Source organism: Paralichthys olivaceus, chromosome 5 (genome assembly GCF_024713975.1).
Source record: "Paralichthys olivaceus isolate ysfri-2021 chromosome 5, ASM2471397v2, whole genome shotgun sequence".
Taxonomy (NCBI): domain Eukaryota; kingdom Metazoa; phylum Chordata; class Actinopteri; order Pleuronectiformes; family Paralichthyidae; genus Paralichthys; species Paralichthys olivaceus.
This window is the reverse complement of record NC_091097.1, coordinates 19,861,924-19,881,684: the sequence shown is the minus strand read 5'-3', so window position 1 is coordinate 19,881,684 and position 19,761 is coordinate 19,861,924. Positions and strand designations below refer to the sequence as shown.

The following is a 19,761-nucleotide window of genomic DNA, read 5'->3' as shown; positions in this document are numbered from 1 at the left end:
CTTGGATTTTACATTTACTATCATTCCACTGAAATGTTTTCTGTCTCGGCCTCTTAAACCCAGCAGTGATCTGTAGCTCCAGTCCCACACTCCCTCCAGTGTAAAAGGGCAGTTCTTGTATATCTTCACTTCAGGAGAACTCGGGGATTTCAAGTTGTGTAACCCCAGACTAGATGAAGACACCTGGGAGGAAGTGAGGTTCATGACATGGGGTCTCGGTGGAGGACTTAGTCACCCACCGAGGGATGGGTCAGGGCTGACTAATGCTTGGGCGGCAGGAGGTGTGGTGAAGGGGCTCTGGCAAGGCTAGAGCGGAGGCTGACTATTTTTGGCCAGCTCCTCTTCCTCCAATCTAATTCCTCTTTTCACCCGTTCTCTCTTTCCTTATTCCCCAGATGTGTTTCCTTCCTGAAAGTCAAAAGGCTTTACTTCTCCTCTTTTCCAACCCCACACTGACGCACAACGCTTCTCTCTGGGGGGAAATGGAAGGGTGGAGGTGGGAGGGCCAGAAGCTAAGATTGAGTAATTATTGCTTCTTTTTTTTTTTTTTTTAGAAGTTGTGGTTTTCTTGTTTGGAAAAAATAGCGGGGATAGTTCCTTGTTTTTAATAATTCTTTAAGTGCATAGAGCAAACTATCTGCATTCCACACACAACAAGGTCGCATAGTTGTGTGAGATTCTTCTGATTGGTATAAAATAAGATTATATATATAAATATAAATAACTCAGCTCAAAAATGCGATTTGCTTCTTGCTGCTTCACTTGGATGTTCGACCTTCTGACAAAATGTTTCACAGTTTTTGACGCTACCCGACCATTTTTCACGTTCATCAGCAGAAGGTGAAAAGTTCCTCTGATCACCATAAATCTTGTGGGTTAGTTTGAACATGATTTTGTGACATCACAACTGGTTTGGAAGCCAATTGTGATTCAATGTTTGTGTGGTACACGCAGAGAAACACAGAAACGAAGCGAAACAACCCAAACTGGAAGAGGGCAGTTATGATTCACACATTTTTAATGGTATGAAGCCAAAATAGTTGTTTAAAATATTTAAAATATCTGGAAGGGTTTTTGAGTATCTGCACAAGGACTTCATGTCTGTTTATGGCTTCATATCTCAACCACAAACACAGAGAAAATCACAAACAAATAACGAGAACCCATTTTCTCCAGAAGGTCCTCACATACTTGTGTTTTTAAAACAATGCAGTAGTCGTGGGAGACAAAAAAAAAAAACGTTGCGGCTTTAAATGAAAGAATGCCAGTGATGTGCCCAGGCATTTCCAGCAGGAATGTGCCGGAATGCTGGCAGCGGTTTGTTTCCCCCTTTCAGCTTTCCCAGGTGTTGGAGGGAAAGGAAAACAACAAAACCGCGGAGCAGAGGTGGACGGGCGAGGAATAAAAGAGAGGGCGTGGGGCTGGAGGTGAAAAACACCCAGGAGTCTGATCAGAAAGCTCCATTCTAGACATGAGGTCACCCTCACAGGTACATGCTGTTAAGACATGTAAACCAGAGAGAGGGAGGGTGGGAGGAGAGATTTATGGCCCTGTCTCTCTTATCAGCTGTCTCAAACCACAGGTTCATATCTTTGGGAGGTAATAATAAAAAACCCTCTGGAACCTGGCAGGCAGTTGTCAATCTGAAACGTGAATATAATAATATATAAGGTCTGTATTTATTTAAAGCTCTTCTGGTCCAGTCCAAGAAGTTCACAGTCCAGTCTTACAGACGAGTTGTTGACCCACAGAGAAATGTGTCCGCCTTCAAAATCCAGCCGAACCGTGTGAGCATGTGTTGAACACATTTCTCCAACACGAGAGAATATTCAGCCGGTTAGTTCAGCTCCGCTCCGGTGACTCAGTGGTTGTTGTGTCTGTGCCACTTAAAGAACGTACGCATGTTACGCAACATGGCACCGAACGACCCTTATACTTATTGATCTGGATCTCAACATGACTCATGAACAGCAGTGGGAGTCAAACCCCACTCTGTTCTTGAAGTGACCCGTTGTAACATCAAACCAGAGGCTGCGGAGGAGTAGGAGGAGGAGTAGGAGGAGGAGGAGGAGGAGGAGGAGGAGGATCAGCTGCGATGAGCAGACATCCTCCATCATTGTCACGTTACCAGGTGTGCTCTGCTTGCTTCTACTCTCACTGCACAAATTTGCACTCAAGTTTTTACCCATGCTTCTGCCTGTCTCCCTTTCGGATGCCTCACCCTATCTCTCTCTCTCTCTCTCTCTCTCTCTCACACACTCAGGCAGCACATGGCCAGCGTGGGTGAGTCACAATGGACTGGTAACAAGTGCCTCTTCTCAGGGGAGAGTCCCTCCATGTGTTCCTGTGATTAAGGCCAATCCCGCCTGAGTGTATCAGGTGCACCAGTCTGCAACGTGAGACCCGGCTCCACTGTCCCCGAGTCCACAATAAAGTTCAGCTCATGCAACAACACGCCTAGGACACATGATACACATTCAACACGGACAGACAGATGCATGCTTGAAAAACCAAGCAGTGGCAGAAGGGTTTGCTCCAATTCTCCTTTTTGTTGATATTTGATTTGACATGTAACACTTGTGCATGTAAAAATAGAGATATTGAAGCGTACTCACTGAGACACTGCAGCTCTGGAGGATGCAGCTTCTTGCACAGAGATGACTGGGCTCAGAGACACGAGGGTTTGCAGGAGGGGGCGACCTGTTTGAGAAGAGACGAGCACTGTGCCGCCACACAATATGACCAGCAGCCTGGAGGATACACAAAAATAAATAGGCCTAATGATTTGTTTTATGTATCAAAACCAACAAAAGAAACAATTAAGGACAATTACCAGTAACTCACTTTATACACATGACACAAATGATCCTGACCATTGTCACACGGCAAAAAGGGCAGAAAAACATAAAACTGTCATCAGGTGCAAGTACGTGATGTTTGCAAATATCACCTATGGACGTGCGGTTGAAAGTAATCTGAATATTGTTGTATTTAGTGGTTATGAGTGCAGTAATTATACCGTGCAGTACTAATAACAGGCTGGATGCCCAGAGCTTAAGCCTGCTCCTCCCAGCACATGTTCACAGACTATGGCAAACACACCTCACACACCCACGGTGAACTGTAACAATGGAGGAGTGTGCACTGCGCTCCACCTCAGCTCTCCTCCACCCTGTTTGCCTTTTCAGATGCTCGCCACACACCCTGAACAGAAATAGTGTGTCCTGCTCGAGTGCTGCTGGTGGAACCGGACTCTGTGGCCTGGTCATGCTGGTGGCAGCTGGATTTACACTGGCAGGGGGTGGGGGGGGTGGGGTTAACAGAACCGGGCCTGTTATCCCAGTTACACAAGTAATCAATGTCAGCCCTGCACAAAAAGGTATTGCTGAGCTGGTGGCAACTAGAGATCTGAGTGTTGTTTCATGTGGTTTGTGCAGGATTACACAAAAACTAAATCACATTTTATTTGTATGGCCCATTTTCACAAATCACCCATTTGTCTCATAGATCCTAACAAGGTGCGACATCCTCAGGTCTTAACCCCCAACAAGAGTAAAACTAAAAAAGTCATAGGACTAGATGGTGAATATCCCTTGTGGGTATTGAAGTGATATTCACCATCTAGTCCTGAGCCTATATTCTAAAATGAGGGACGGATATTCAGAGAGTGTTGTGATGCTGGGATGTTGCACTTGGTGTGGATCCAAATAAAAATTGAAATTCAATGTGGTTTCATTTGGGGACTGTTGTGCCTGTTCTCTTAGCTCCCTGCTGGTTCCCTGCTGCGATTGTTCTCTATAAAGGCCCTGAAAAGAAAATGCTTAAAAAACGAAATCCAGTTTTTTTTTTTTTTGTGAGACTTAAATTTGATGCTTCATCATTCTCTATCAGACAAATCCAGCGGGGATCTTCCTAAATGCCAGGAATTGAACTTGAACACCACCGATGTCCGTTTTTAAGAGACGCAGCCTTGTTTGTCCCTGATCTTGAAACAAAAAAAAAAAACACCATTCTAGACAGTTTGTGGGGAGTGAGATTCCAGCGAGTTCTCAACGCGAGCCAAAAAACATCAACCACACCTTGGACCTTGCACAACTTCCCTGTTCCTCTCTCTCTGTGTGTGTGTGTGCACACTCTCAGCAAACACACCCTGACGATCCTCAAACCTCCTCTCAGTGTTCTGCAGCCAGCCCGGCTTAATTGATGCCCTTCCCTAACAACCTAAATTACAGAGCTGGGCGTCCAGAGCAGAGAGCGGGTAGTCAACAAGTGTGGCCTGAGTGAAGCTGCGGCCCTTCACCCACTGTGACACTCCACCTGACTCAGCAGCACGCAGCCACTGTTTACTGGACCTGTCCACAGCAATCAACGCGCCTGCATCTGGCCTGACTGTAATTCCACTGTTAACCTCATCAGTGCTGTGAAGGGAAGGGGCTTATCTCCGCCCCCCCACCCTCTCTCTGTCCTTCCTCATTCACATCATGCAGTTGGGCAAGCAGAGCAACAAATTAGGCCAGCACGCACAGGGCAAACACTTCTCCTCACAAACACACACACTGTGACAGCGTCTGCATAAATCATCCTGCAGAGAATATTAAATTGAACTGCAGTTTGCTTTAGCCGCACACACCTGCACACAGAGAACGACACCAAAAGGGTCGTTATTCCAATTAGAGCCAAAGTCAAATGAGAATAAAAGCTTCTGCATATTTTATCATGTAATATAAAGCATTTTCCTGCAGATAAATAAAATGGAGCATTCGCATTTGTTCCAGAAGATCAGCATTATCATGTATGAACTTCCTTCTGTATTTGAACACAACATATAAATCTCCTAGGTTTCCTCACTATCTCTCAACTTACATGTTTTTACCTCCGCTAAGCTAAGTTTTGTTTTCATCCCTGTTTGTTCGTCAGCAGCGTAAAAAAACGAAAACTGCAGAAAAAACATTCCATGGAATGTGATGCAACAGAAGGATGTGACAAGGAGAGAAATCTTTTGACAGAGATCCAGGAACTCTTTTATCACTTTCATCAATTTCCCTGGAATAATTCATGGATCTCGATGGAATCTTGATTAAATCAAACATATTATATGACATCACTGTTCGGTGTTGACGGATCCAGAGTTCCATTCTAGTTTTCTTGATTTCTTATTTCCGATGTGGTGTTGGACTATGTAAATGTTTATGTGCTGAAAACTCAGTGACACTTAAAATCTACAAAACATTACTACAACAGCTAAAACATTCAGTATTATAATATCATACAATATTTACAATATAATAAACAACAATACTTTTCCCAGAGAGGTGTTTATCCAAATATATACGTTATTACTGAGGTTGTAATTGTCTCCCGCTCCATTTACAGCCTCATGGGATAGAAGAAGAAAATCTGAAAAACAGGACTCCAGCGTAACACAAACGTCAACCTACACACCTCGCAGATGTTTTCATTGATCTGACGATTACAACCCTAACCCCTGCACAGACATGTAATGTTTTGTTTGCACACTTGTTGCTAAACCTCCTGCAGCGTCAGCACAAAGCCGGTGCGGACTGTTCCCGCTGAGACTGATCCATCCAGACAACATCTATAGTCATAGATTCGAACTCAGGTGAACTAACTGTCCCCTCAGCTCAGGCAGAGCGGTGATGGAGGAGCCGCTCGGCCGACTGACACACTCTGACGACCTGAACCAGTGAAAGCTGCTGACCCCACATGTTGTCTCATTTCTCAAGCATCCATCATCCCCGGTGTAAACTTTACTCCGAACTTGTCACGTCTCTGATCTCGGATCCCACCCCGCTGAGTGAGAAGCCGAGTGGGACGCTCGGAGCTCTTTGAAGACGCGATGGCTATCGCAAGGTAAACACACGGCGAGAGGTCTGAAGTTGTCACACACTCCGACAAAGAGATCCACCGACAAGAACCAAGCGATAGCACCTGCGGTTTGCGAGATAATTACAGGGGAGTGAGTAAAGGTTGACTTTGAAAGAGTGAGGTGTCATGCAGGATTAGAGCCTTGTTGAGGCGATGACCTTTCAACTCTGCAGGTCAGCGTGCAACGATTCCTCCCGGCTCAACTCCTGCAGCCGCCCCGCCTCACCGCAGAGAGCCAGATGCTCTCACTCCCCCACGCAGTAACTGCTATCTGTGGAGTACTACTACTGCAGTTTACTGTCTACTCTTTAGTGATGAAATATTCAGAAGAAAAATCTGTTTTGACTGTTTGACCAGTGAGTCACCGACATTTACTGTAGAGTAGAAGTCAAGTATTGATTTGCTTTGCTTTAAGAGCAGAACCGACCAGAGTATTTATGTGCATTTAGAAAGAAGAACATAGATGTTTAATACATTATTAATGTGTATTGTGACTTTCCGGTTACAAATATAGTAAAGTATCCTTGTGAAGTATTCAATATAGATCGATAAATAGATAAATATCCATAAAATAAACAACAATTTGAAGGGTTTAGGTGAAATGAATATAGACACATCAATAACAAACACTGCGTCGGCTCCTGCGAGACATGAGACGTCATTTTGATTGGTATAAATCTGCTATTACAGACTCATGTGTCTCATGAGGCCTTCTCCTCCCCCTCCACTTCCTGTCTGTTACTGTTTTTAAAATCCCCTTCACTACAAGTAACAACCACAACAACCTCCGAGCCGCTGCAACAGGGGAGGGCAAAAGCAGACGAGAATTCGAACCGAGAGAGGGGGACCCAAAAAAAAAACCGAGTCAGCAAGAGGTTGCGTCATCGTTTTCTAACGTCTCCGTCCAGACTTAAAAAAAACGCAGCCCCTGGAGTTTTCAAAGTAAAACGGCGTCAGCAGTTCGTGACCCCAGAGCTACAGAGCGCACAGGCCCAACACAATAACAGCTGATGAAATCCTTTAAATGGTTTAAACAGTGCGGTTGATTCGAATCTCTTTTTAAGTGGTCCTCTAATCCCTCTCCGAGCAGTGAATTAATTTGGCAGCTGGTAAATCCCGACCCCAGCAGCGTAAATCACTGGCATGAAAAGGGTCCTGGTAACGACGCAGAACAAAAGCTTATCTGTCTCACAAACCACCGCTCCGTCTATTCACATCCTCCCCCCCGCCCCCCCCCCCAGCACCGCCACCAACAAACTTTCAAACGTTCGCCGCACACAATTAGACGTGTTCGGCGGATTGGCCACCGCAGAAGAGGGATGAAACAATCCCACAGACAAACATTAACCCAGGCCCCGACCCGGCAGCCTGTCAAGAAGATGAACGTCTGAGAGAAAGAGAGAGAGAGAGAGAGAGAGAGAGAGTGTGAGAGAGAGAAACAGCATTCCCTTTCCCGTAAAGCAGGAAGGGGGAGGAAGGGGGATTTTGGGAAGTCTAATGAGTCATCACTTTTTCTTTTCTACCGGCACTCCCCCCTTTGGCATCTCAACGTGGAGCTGGAACACCTCCATGGCAGATTGCCCCGTCACTCTTTCAACTGACCCTCTGGAGCTTTGACAAGTGTCTCGCTCGCAGCTGCCCGCTCCGAGGAGATAACAAGTTACGACTGGTAGCAGGAGGAATGAAAAACAACTTGAACCGCTGCAGGATCGAACCCTCGCTTTTGTCGCTCTGGTTTGTTCTTGTGAGTGTGCATGTGTGAGGGTGCTAAACAGTTTCCAGCAATCAGGTCGAACACAGAGGGTTAGAGATGAGTCAGTGTACGTCTGCTAATGTGCTGAAAAGTTTGTAACTCGCCAACTTCGTCTCGTGTGACAACAACCTGCTGACGAATGCTTGTAAACTGATGACGGGGCTTCAATATGGGAGCTTTTACAGCATTTTAAACACACCCCATAATGGAAAGTGCTTAAATTCTCATAGTGAGTGAACCGCAGATTTTTATTGCTCCACTTTCTTCTCCTATTTTTATGTCAGCTCTTTTGTGTGACCACTCATTCGTCCTTGAAGTGCTCTGTTCCACTAACTGATCATCAACATGGGACTCTCCCCAGCACCCCCGCCGCCCCTGCTCACCGCACAATAACACCCTCAGCCCTCTATCAGGGGCCGTTTAGCTCCGGGGGCCGAGCTCCTCTCTCTCCACCGTGGATATTTATCACGCTTTAATGACAGAGTTCACAAAGGATGATGTCACCGGCCGCAACAACACAACAGCGCACAACAAAAAGAAGGCCGGCCCACTCTCCTCTCAGCTGGACCGCGGTGACCTCACTTGATTGATAGGCCTCAGTCTCACTGAGCTCTTTGTGCCGGGGCGGCTGTCGCGGTATGTGGCACATGAGGCCTCGAAGCTGCTGCCGCTGCTGCTGCTGCTGACTCAGAGTGAGTAATCAAAACAGTCGTAGAAACCAGCCAGTTTCACAAAGACAGTTGTTGCCATTAAAATGTCAGAGATCTGATATAAGGCCGCGTTCGCCCTTGGAGAGAAGCGTCTGACACCTTCAACGGCAGGAGCTGGTTGGCGTGTTTGTGTTGCGTCTGTGCACGGTTATAATCAGTACAGTCTAAACATGTGGCCTCATTAGCACACGTGCCATCCTCAGTCGTTAACACACAGCAGACCTCGTGTTCGCACGTTATCCTCAAGGTCTCGTACATCAGCCACCTTTAGTTAATCTTATTTTAACTCCTATACCTCAACTCTGTTTTGATATTTTTATTGCTCTCGTTTGCTTTTAATCGTTCTCCCTGCTCTCATTATTGTTTTTCATCGTGTTATCTCACAGGTTGAACCGCAGAGTTAAACAGAAGATGATTCCGATGAGTAATTCACAGATTCATTTATGATTGTTTGAAACTAATGAAATATAGGATCCATCAGTTCAAAAACCAGATGCGAATGCGTTTGTGCAGATTAGTGTCTCCTGACTCCTGTGACAGAGCCGGGCCACTTCGTAAATTCTCTTTTAGAAAATTCTAAATCAGAGAAAGTACAGGTGAACAAATCATTCGTTTGCACAAAACATCTGTTCATAAAACCGGTTGATTTAATAGATGACAACAGCTTGAATGAATCCTGTGGTTCACCCTCCCATCTCCATCCAGTGAACAGAGCGTGCTTCAACGTTACATTAATCAGTCACAAAAATCCCCTTTACACACAAATATAATCTAAAAAAACACCAGTTTTGTCAGTGTTGAAAGTGAAAAATTCAGTGGAAAAGGCTTCAAATAAACGTCTCTCTATACGTGTCTACACACCCACACACACACACACACCCACAGACACACACACACACACACACAGACACACACAGCCTGTATTAAGTTAAAAGAAAGAATTCAGTTACACAGCCGTTATACACAGGCTTCTTTCAGTTTCCAGTAAAGGTAAATAACTCCAGCAGTATTTCTCTGAATGTGTTCCCTTGTGCATAAACGCACATTTTTAACTACTACACTCATCAAAGTCCTTCCTCTGGAATACATTTTAAAAAAAAAGAAAAAGAAAATTCCCCCCCCCCCCAACAACCTTTACGGTGATTTATGAAAAACAAAATCCATTACTTCTCCTGCTTTGCGGTTTTTCTTTCAAATGGGCGCTCTGCTGGCTGACTCACTGGCTAAAGCTGAGCGGATTTCCACTTCCACTTTGGCCCGCTCATCTGAAATGCTGCAGAAAAACAGAGAGAGAGAGAGAGAGAGAGAGAGAGAGAGAGAGAAGGGGAAGAGGGATGGAGGGAGGACGAGATGGATCTGGAAGCCATTAGACACTGGCAGCTGCAGCCTGGATGATTCAGGAGAGGAAGAAAGAGAGAGGAGGGGGTACGACACATGAGTGACATAATTAATTTCATATCTGTGCATGTGTAGGTCGTTAATGCCGAGCCTCGGGATTTCACATTAAGGGGAGATGTGAAAAAAGTGATTTCCAAAAAGATCAGTTTTCCTTGTTACAACTTCCGCGGCTCATCACCGGCGAGGAGAGATAACGTCTTATCTGAGTGTTTATATCTGTCCTCTCTTGGCACGCACACTCACACACACACGCACACTCTCACACACACGCACACTCTCACACACACACACACACTCACACTCACACACACACTCACACACACACACACACGTTAATGGGTACAGCATGAAACGTTGGGTACTGTCCCTGTATCTTGGTCTCATATATTGTCATTCACCACTCTCTGGTTCTCAGTTCCATCAAGTGCTTACCTCTTTTTTTTTTCATGTTGTACTTGAACATCTCTGGTGGTCTGATTCCATCACTGAGGTGGTCCGACAGCCGTGTGGTCCTCCGGGTCAACAAGGGGGAACAGAGAAGACACACACACAGATAAAGAGAAGGAGAAGGAGAAGGAGAAGGAGAAGGGGGTTTCACCTGGCATGAAGAAACTATGTTGACTAAGAAGAACTGTCCTGTAAGCTCCTCTGATTCAAACATCATTTATATTGTGTCTGTCGCTCTGGAGAAACATTTGAATACGTCTAGATAAGTTCAGATTAAGTTTTAATAAGTTGAGATGCGTTTAAAATAAGTTTCTCTGCAGCTGAACGTAAAAGACGCTCCTCACTCCAGTGACTCCTGTGAGGAGTTGGTGGCGGTGGGAGAGAAACCCGTGACCCATCTGGTGTCGAGGGTGAACTTAAAACAGAACGCTATCAGTTCCTTATAGGATTATTATTAGAACACTCTGTTTCACAATTTAGCCTAAAATAACTTTCAGGTCCCTGATGGTTGCGTGTCGAGGAGATTTGATGAATAAATGAGATGAAGGAGCCGTTCGTCATCATTTATAGGTCATCCCAGACTTTCTTAAAATCAAGCTGCGTCACAACGAGGAAGGATGAACGTTTACACAGATTTGAATGAATTCCACATTCAGCGAAACCCTTAATCTAGAAGAAAAACTGGAGAATGTTACACAGTAAATGGGTCAATTCACTCTGAGCTAACAGGGACGTTTAACACACCACCTTTTTCCAATGGAAAGAAAAACAGCCAGTTGCAGCCTCGTGACTCACTTTGGGAAGTTACTCTTCTTATCATCTCTGTTTCTCGATGAAAACATTTTGTGTTCTTTTGAACTTTGCACCTTGTTTCTTTCACGTCTCCTCCTCTGGTGATTTGCACAAACCTGAATGCAGCTGAGGTCACCGCCTGCCTGGTTTGTGGTTTGTGAGATGATTGAGCAACAGCGTTCATTGACGCACACACAACTCAAAGCCGATGACTCCACTTGTGAAAACTCCTGGTGTGCTGCATGTGTCAGGTCCGGCAGCGTCTCGAAATGGACAAATAATTCCAGTTAATCATAAGGCTGCCGTGGGAGCTCACCACAGAGACACAACAACGCAGAGACACAACAACACAGAGACACAGAGAGACAACGACACAGAGACACAGAGAGACAGAGAGACAAAGAGACAACAACACAGAGAGACAACGACACAGAGACACAACAACACAGAGACACAGAGAGACAACGACACAGAGACACAACGACAAAGAGACACAGAGAAACAACGACAAAGAGACACAGAGAAACAACGACAAAGAGACACAGAGAGACAACGACAAAGAGACACAGAGAGACAACGACACAGAGAAACAACGACACAACGACATAGAGAGACAACGACACAGAGACACAGAGAGACAGAGACACAGAGAGACAGAGAGAGACAACGACACAAGAGACAACGACACAGAGAGACAACGACACAGAGACACAGAGACACAGAGAGACAACGACATAGAGAGACAACGACACAGAGACACAGAGAGACAACGACACAGAGACACAGAGACAATGACACAGAGACACAGAGAGACGACAACACGGAGACACAGAGACAATGACACAGAGACACAGAGAAACAACGACAAAGAGACACAGAGACACAGAGATGAATTGCATGAATAGCGTGGTGACCCCCTGACCTTTCCTCTAGCGCCACCATCAGGCCAAACTTTTTCTTTATGATAAATGCAGGTGTCACCAAGGAGTTTGTGTTTTTTGTCTGTGTTTGTTTGGATCCGGCAAAAACTTCTCACCTCACGTGACCGCTCACATTGTGCATGAGTGTGCCGATGTAAACAGGAAGCATTTCGTTGTTGGTTTTTAGTTGCAGAATTGTCGGAGATGGAATAACAGCTCGTCTCCTGCACACGCATGAATGTAAAACACAGAATTTAACTGCTTGTTATTGATCATCCATGTTGTGTTGCACTGACGCCGGCTGTTTTCTTGGTTCAACCCATCCAAAGTCCAGTCAGGTGTGTCCGTAGCAGAGTTTTAAACAAAGTGCTGTGGATGTAGCCTTTGTTCTGTCAAAGCCACAGTCTGCGACGGTTTTTACATTTGGCTGCACTGTACTGTGAGTTGTTTCGTGTAGTTTGTCCGTGCGCATCATTTAAATCTATTCACACAAAGCTGCCCGCGCCTCGGAGGCCACCGCGTCTGCCTTTGCTGAAGGCACAGTGAGAGTGTATCGGACTCGGCATCCTGCCACAGGAGCTGCCGCTCTCGGGGGCCTTTCTCGTAAATTCATTGTGAAAGCTCTGGAGCGCGCGGAGAGTGAAAATGAGAGTATGGTCGGCTGCCATGCGAGCGAGAGACGGAAAAATACAAAGACAGGAAAAAGGCTTTTTGCCAAGACAAGGGAAAAATCCAGGAGTTGCGCACGCTCCCTCTCTCTCTCTCTCTCTCTCTCTCTCTCACTGTGCTCGACTCCCAAAGGCAAGAAAACAAATGCACTTGACCTGAGAGAAAAATAATCACAACATGTTAGACTTTTGTGCGACGATGAAGTTTAATACGGCTGCAAGAAAATGATACATGACACGCAGGAATGAGATCAGAAGAAAAATGATGCATTGTGTTCAGCATTCCAGTCTCAGGTATCTGATTCCACACATCTATTGTATGTTCTCCCACACCCGTGTGTGTGTCTCTGTGTGTGTGTCTGTGTGTGTCTGTGTGTGTGCATGTGCTCAAACATGAGAAGCTTGATAGATTCCTGTTTGTTTTCTCATCTCAAGATCAAAGTCAGGTGGCCTTACAATTAGCTCGGAGAGGTTTGCGTTGTATGTCAGCGCTGAGTAAAGACCCAGAGGACCCGCGTGAGTTCTTTAATGTTGATCCAAAAACCAGACTTTCCGCTTCCTAACACCATTTTCGCAGGTGAGAGCCGCGTCGGCCTCCGTGAAGCTAATCCCCACGGTGAGCCTCTGCAGTGGCACAGTGAATGCTAATGCGATGGTTCCTCTCTCCGTCCTGTTAATTTGTGGGGATAAGTGATCCAAACTCACAATGTGCAGGAGACGAGAGGCCCGCGGAGGCAGAATCGGATTATGCGGCGATCCATATGCAATCACTTTATGCCGAGGGAGAAGACAGACGTGGAGGAGAGGTGGCGGAGGGATGAGAGATGAGAGGGAGGTGTGGGGGTGTGAGGAGGAGAAAGAGAGAGGAGGAGGAGGAGGAGGAGGAGGAGGAGGAAACAGCGAGGGTTGCCAGGACTCCAAAGCTTGTCTGTCATTCTGTGCGTCAGTCAGCCTATTCCCAGGCTCGGACGCAGGTACAGTATCTGCGCAAATGAGAGGAGGCCTCCACAAACACATGCATGCACATTTTCTCACTCTGTCAAGGCGAGCTGGAAATATCTCTTTTCATTCTGTCACAGTCTAATTAGATTCCACCACCTCAGCCATCCTTCTCCCTCCACATTTCTCTCTCCTCTCTTACCTCACTCGGGCTCTCTGCCACACTGTGGAGCTGAAGCCCTTCTGGCTGTTTCCCTGGCAACAGCTGCTTCCTGTTTGTCTGCCGGTGTTGCCATGGAGCAAGGGTGAAGGGAGGGTGATTGGCGGCGGTCGGCTCGTTAACGACAAGGAAGCAGTTCCGCCGTGGACAACGGGGGGGGCTCAACCGCCTGACCTCGGCGATATCGCAGTCGCCAAACGTTTCTCAGAAGAGCAGCGGCAGGAGCGGCGCTCAGGCCTCCGTTAAAACTCCTCCAACCTGAGGAGTAATCAACGTGTTCAGGAGGGAGCGGTAACCTCCTCATGTTGTTTAAGGTACGAACTGTACGACCCCGCAGCTGCTCGACTGCATGCCGAGCCCCATCTTGGGTTTTCACAATCTAAGCAGAGGGGCCAACATCCATGCACGATTCCCGATTCAGTAAGATGCACGTGTCTTTCCTTTACTGTTCCCTCTCAGGAGTTAGGGCTATATTTTTCGAGCACACTGTGTCCCGACGGTTTGGAGAAATCACGCAATTTGTTAGAAATAAGTCAACAAGGTTGGAAATCGCTGAACCCGACAGTTAAAATAATAACATCTTCCTCCTGTTTTCCAGTGTGCTGTAAACAAAACTCAATTATAGTATCGATGTACAAAGATTGTCCGGTTGCAGATGACCAGCATAATAAATAATTTGCGACGTGTGTGCTCTGAAAAACATCGATGCATCGACCTGTGGGACGAACCAGCTCGTCGGGGTGAGGCAGGTCAATGCACGTCAGCTGCAAATTAGACCCCAGAGTCCCTGTGAGAACACGTTTCTGTAATTACTGCAGCCGCTGTGTTTCAGAGCAGCGCCGAGCATTAAACCATACCGACTTTTATAATGGAGCGTGATGCATTAACACTGCACGTCTCACGTTTCTGTCACACTTTGAATCTCTACACTTGTACGCCTCGCTGAGACAGAATACATCGATGCACAACTTGAAATTTACTTTGGAGTTATTGCAGCTGCATCACACGACGATTAACTTTCTCATAAACCGATCAAAGCAAAACCTCATCTCTCGAAACGCCAGCCTCAGCAGATCGTTGGTTCTCACACACTCAAAGAGAAATTTTTCCATTTCGTGTTGTTGCCTCCACCTGTGCGGGACTTGTAGGTGTAAGCGAGCGGAGCTGAGAGTCTTTAGCTGCAGCCGAACGCTTTGAAGTAATTGTGTCTTTGTAGAGCGAGGGGCCATAATGACACTTGGCATATTTGTCTAAGAATACCAGACGTAGCTGAGTGCTGCTTCACACTGTGTTTGATAAAGGCCTGGAACAACATCAAAACTTTGCTCCTGGGGCATTTGTTTAAAGAGGAGCTGTTCGCCAAGAGCGACCGCAGTGTTTTGGCAAGCGGTCGGGGGGGGTATACCCGTATCGTACAGAAAAAGAAAAAAACAATAGCTTCTTTTCTGTGAAGTTCTCAAGTTCACAGGTACAACGCATGGTAAGTAAGTGTGTATACGGGGCGAGGATCTTGTTCCACACCAGCCTGTTTCCCTCCCAACTCGCACTCCGTCAGAAGATAAAAAGAAGAAACGCAGCCGAACGAGAGTGGGACACACGGAGCGACTTCAAAGCTGCAGAAGAATTTCTTTAAACATGGTTCTCCGAAGACCACATCAAACGCAAGGGGAGGTGAAGTGGGGAGGGAGGGAGCTGGACTGGGTTCATGTGTACGTACATGTACATGTACTGCGTGTGTGTGTGTCTGTGTGTGTGTGTGTGTGTGTGTGTGTCTGTGTGAGCATCATAACATGGTGCAGAGTTGCAGAGATGCATCCAGGCTATTCTGCATCAACCCGAGTGTGGACAAGAAAGAAAAAGGGGCTGTCAGCTCTGATAAAGAGTTTGGAGTGTGTGTGTCTGTGTGAGTGTGTGTGTGTGTGTGTGTGTGTGTGCGTGTGTGTGTGTGTGTGTGTGTGTGTGTGTGTGTGTGTGTGTGTGTGTGTTTCTTCTCATTCTGGGAGGCCTCTTCAGCACCCAGAGAGCACTTCAGCACAGCGGCTGCCAAGGAGACGATCAGAGGGTGGCCCCGCAGCCCACACACACGCTCACGCAGACTCACCCTCACACACACACACACCCTCACACAGACACACACACACACAATCCTCATGCTCTTTTATTGTGTATAAACCAGAGTGGATATTGATTGTTTTAAACAGAGCATTTACGACACAAATGCTATTCCTAGGGCTTAGAGTACACCCACACACGTTTTCCCCCATGATGCACACACAAAACACAAGCGCGCACACACACACGCACAGAAATGCACAAACAAACAGCAATAGATTAAAAACACACATTCTTGACATTCCTGTAAAACCCTCCGGTATCATCTGCGGACAACACTAAACAATCACATCTGACTCAACGGCCCTTTGTCAGAAAAATAAATCTGTGACCTTTGTCCTGTTTTTTGTTTTTATCGGAGGTAGTTTAAGACGTTTCAGAACTGGTGGAAAAATAAAAGCTACTTCACTGGAAACTGTGTAAAGTATTCCAGTGTCTGAACCCCTGGCTCCTTCCTTTCCTTTTCTCTTCATGGCCTTCTTCCTATTCCTCCGTTACTCTGGCTCTCTGGGAGACGAGCCATTGTGGGTCTGCATCCTTCCTTTCAACCTTTCTTTCATTGGGGTCTGAGCGTGACCCTGACCGCCTGTCTCCATGTCTCCCGTCTGTCTCCAAGTCTTAATTTTCTCTTCCTGATTCGTCGATTGACTCTAGTTGAAAATATTAAGGTGTTTGTCTCAGTAGCTGTGTCTCGACACCGTCCCATTTCGAAGGCTCCTTCAAATGCGTCCTTCAATCCCCAAGAAAAGAAAGGCACCGCTGTGTGGATCCTCTTCTGGCCCAACCTATCCCAGGATTCATTGCGTTTCAGTGATGAGTCGTTTTTTCAAAGATGGCCAGATGAGACAAACATCCAGCGCTTGAACGTCGAGCTTCAACTCAACCGAACCTTCATAAGGTGGCGAACTGTCCCACTTCCTGCCCAGTGGTCGCTGGGACAGAATCCAGCTCCCCCTGCAACCGTCAAAGAATAAGTGGTATAGATAACGGATGGATGGATGATCAATGCTCCCTGTCAGTTAAATGCAATGCCTTCATATTGCAGTGTTCTTATGTTCTCGTGAAATCTATCACACCACCATCAGTTCACATATTAGAGTTTCCGTCACTTTTGAAAAAAACCGAGACGCAATCATGAAAATACACGACCACAGGAAGCGATCACAATTCAAACATCCTCTCTGCCCCCTCAACATCCTGTGTGAAAACCTTGCTACCGCAGCATCACAGGAAGTGGAGGCTGCGAGGAAGGACACGGGGGTTGGATGGGACGCGCCGGGGACCACGCTGCACTCAGAGCTGAGCTGAATGAAAAAGTGACGGAAATATTGCAATCAATACTAAAAGAGTTTCGTTTAGTTCAATGCCACTTCCTTCTCGCTGCCACATGCGAGCTGGGAGTTGAAAAGTGTCTGACAGGCGCTGGGTCGCATCCATTCATCACCACACAAGACACTCAGCCGGCTGAGCCAACGCACCGACCTGCGTGAAAGAGTCTGAGGGTCTGATGCTCCAGATGATTTGCTTCAGGACATTGTTCTGCTCTGTGATCCTGCTTAATTGATGCACGGATGTGGGTGGATGGCTAACGCAAGCAAGGGAAGAGGGAGGATGATGAAGAGGTGGAGGGAAGAGAAGGAGCTTGTATATGCAGAGAGGAGGGTAGAGGAGGCACCTGCTGGGTCCACATGGCTCTGAATGGCCGAGTTTAAGTGGCTGTGCTCACGCATGCATCAGTCTGAAGCGCCGCTCCTGCTGTGAGTAAAAGCGGCTGCGAGCATGTGGTGCCTCTGATCAAGGCTATCGGCAACGTGGTTTGTGTTATCCAGAGGGCAAACAGGAGATAGTGGCCGGGGAGTAGACGCACAGGTGCATGTTGTAAAAGAAGGATAGTTAAGGGTGAAATGGGGAAAGAGAAGAAAGAAAAACACAGAGAGGTCGAAGACGATCAAATCAAAGAAGAGGAAACAACAGAAAGAGGAAGGTGACAACATTTTAAAAATTCTGTCTGTGTAAAATCTGCGCATTGAGAATGATGGTACGGTTACAGGAGACTTCCAGTATGTTTCAACTTGGGGCCTATCCTTTATTAATATGTGTGTGATGCTTAAATGACTAACCTTTGGAAAATCGGTCGAGTAGATCGTCTCTGCCGGCAGCGGTGGCCACAGAGTCATTTTATGGAGCAACTGTCACAGTCCAGTCAATTTGTTTTGCAAAAAACTCTAAGCATCAAAACAGCAGACGGACAAAGTTCACGACAGTTTGGTGAACATACAGGAACATTTAACAGCTTAAGAGTCTATTATGTTTTGCTCCTGAGTCACCAAACAATCTGTTACTTCAGAGTTACGATAACTTAACCGTAGTTCATTTAGCATTAAATCAATCTCGGAATTCCTTACGTCTCGATTAATTTGCAGAACGTTCTGGACTCAGTCCCGTAGCTCACCGCCAGCAGCAGCAACATGACGCCAGCAGCGGCTACGATCTGAGCTTAAAGGCTCAACTGCGACACTTCAGACTTTAAGTTCTTTTTTTCACCAGCAAAAGGCTCAAATTGTTGTTTGGGGGGTCTTTGTTAAGAGTCTGGCAGTGAATTCTAAATCCAGCTTACCAATGCAACTACTTATCACACATTAATAAGCAGTATCGATCCTAATCGTGTCCCCGAAAAAAGTCTAATTTATCCAAAAATGAAGCTGAACCATAAGAGAAGGTTGTGGAGTTGCCCTCTGACCTTCAGGGTGTCTGTGCATGCAATGGAAACAGTTCAATAAGCATCACTTCCTGTGCACCAGGGGATTTTTGTCACTACAGATGATGATTATATAATTATTCCAAAGAATATTATTGTCACTCATCTGTGACCTTATCAGCATTTCTTCTAAAACAACTCTTAGTGTTCCTAGTACAGAATATGAGTCTAAACGCTCTGCTTGTTGATAATGGATGTAACCAGTGTGTGTGTGTGTGTGTGTGTGTGTGCGCAAGTGTGAGTTTTCAACCCACTCAGCACAGATGAACATCTGTATATGAATCCACCTGCATGCAATCATCTCCAGTGAACACAACATCTGTGCTTATCCGTCACAAAGAAACCCATCGACTTATCTGTTACCGCACTTAAACACCAAAAATACTTTAACATTCCAACACCCAACCACCGCGCACACATCCATATATTCAGCTCAGGATGTCGAGAGTTTTTCTGAGTCATGGATTCTGATTGCTTGTGATCTCGGCAGTGATTACGACCAGATAACATCAAATGAAAGTTAGACACACACCCACACCCACATCCCCCCCACCACACACACACACACGGTTAGCTGCAAAGTCAGTTATCGAGTGTGTGTGACATTGTAAAGGTGAAGCCAACGGACTTCAGATGCCAGCCAAGGTTGCACGTCAAGTTTCTTTAGCATCTGACACTGAAACTCTTCAGAGTCACCAGGCGTTGCAACGTCTCAAATAGGTGAATGGAGCTGCTCTCTAACAGTCAATGCACCACATCGTTGTCTCGGAGCGTCAGGGGATGAGAGTGCAGCTTTCGAAATTACTCAGAGCACATTAGAAAGTTGACGACTCCCTGCAGCTGCTTCGTTTTACCAGAAAATCTTGCGATTGAAAAGAACTTCAAACTGAGATGGGTGAATCCTGCACGCTCGTAAAATGTTGGATACGAGTGGAGTCTGGAGATCAGTCTCTAACGAGGAGCTTGAATCAGACTAGAGTCGCACAAAAGCCAGAGATGTGACCCAGAAATAGGAAGAAAAATAACAATATGAAAGTGCCGATGAAGCCAAACCGTGTGAAATGAGTCTGTCATAGTGTGCGTGTGTGTGTCTGTAAGTCAGAGATGAGAGAGTGAAGTGAAACCAGCAGCAGCAGCACATGTACCTGCTGTGTGTGT

At 46.2% G+C, this 19,761-nt stretch overlaps 1 protein-coding gene across 3 annotated transcripts in view; it reads right to left on the bottom strand.

Moving 5' to 3' along the window:
• hook2 (hook microtubule-tethering protein 2) overlaps positions 1-19,761 on the bottom strand; it is a 48,080-nt gene that overhangs the window by 15,472 nt on the left and 12,847 nt on the right. Inside the window, exons 2-4 of one of the 3 annotated variants that reach the window (XM_069524902.1) lie at positions 10,180-10,232; positions 9,517-9,736; positions 2,616-2,750 (exon numbers count right to left, since the gene is read on the bottom strand). The gene's annotated coding sequence lies outside the window, so the exon portion shown is untranslated. Of the gene's footprint in view, positions 1-2,615; positions 2,751-9,516; positions 9,737-10,179; positions 10,683-19,761 lie in introns of those variants that run through there. The other 2 variants (XM_069524903.1, XM_020107842.2) reach the window with 2 other exon arrangements.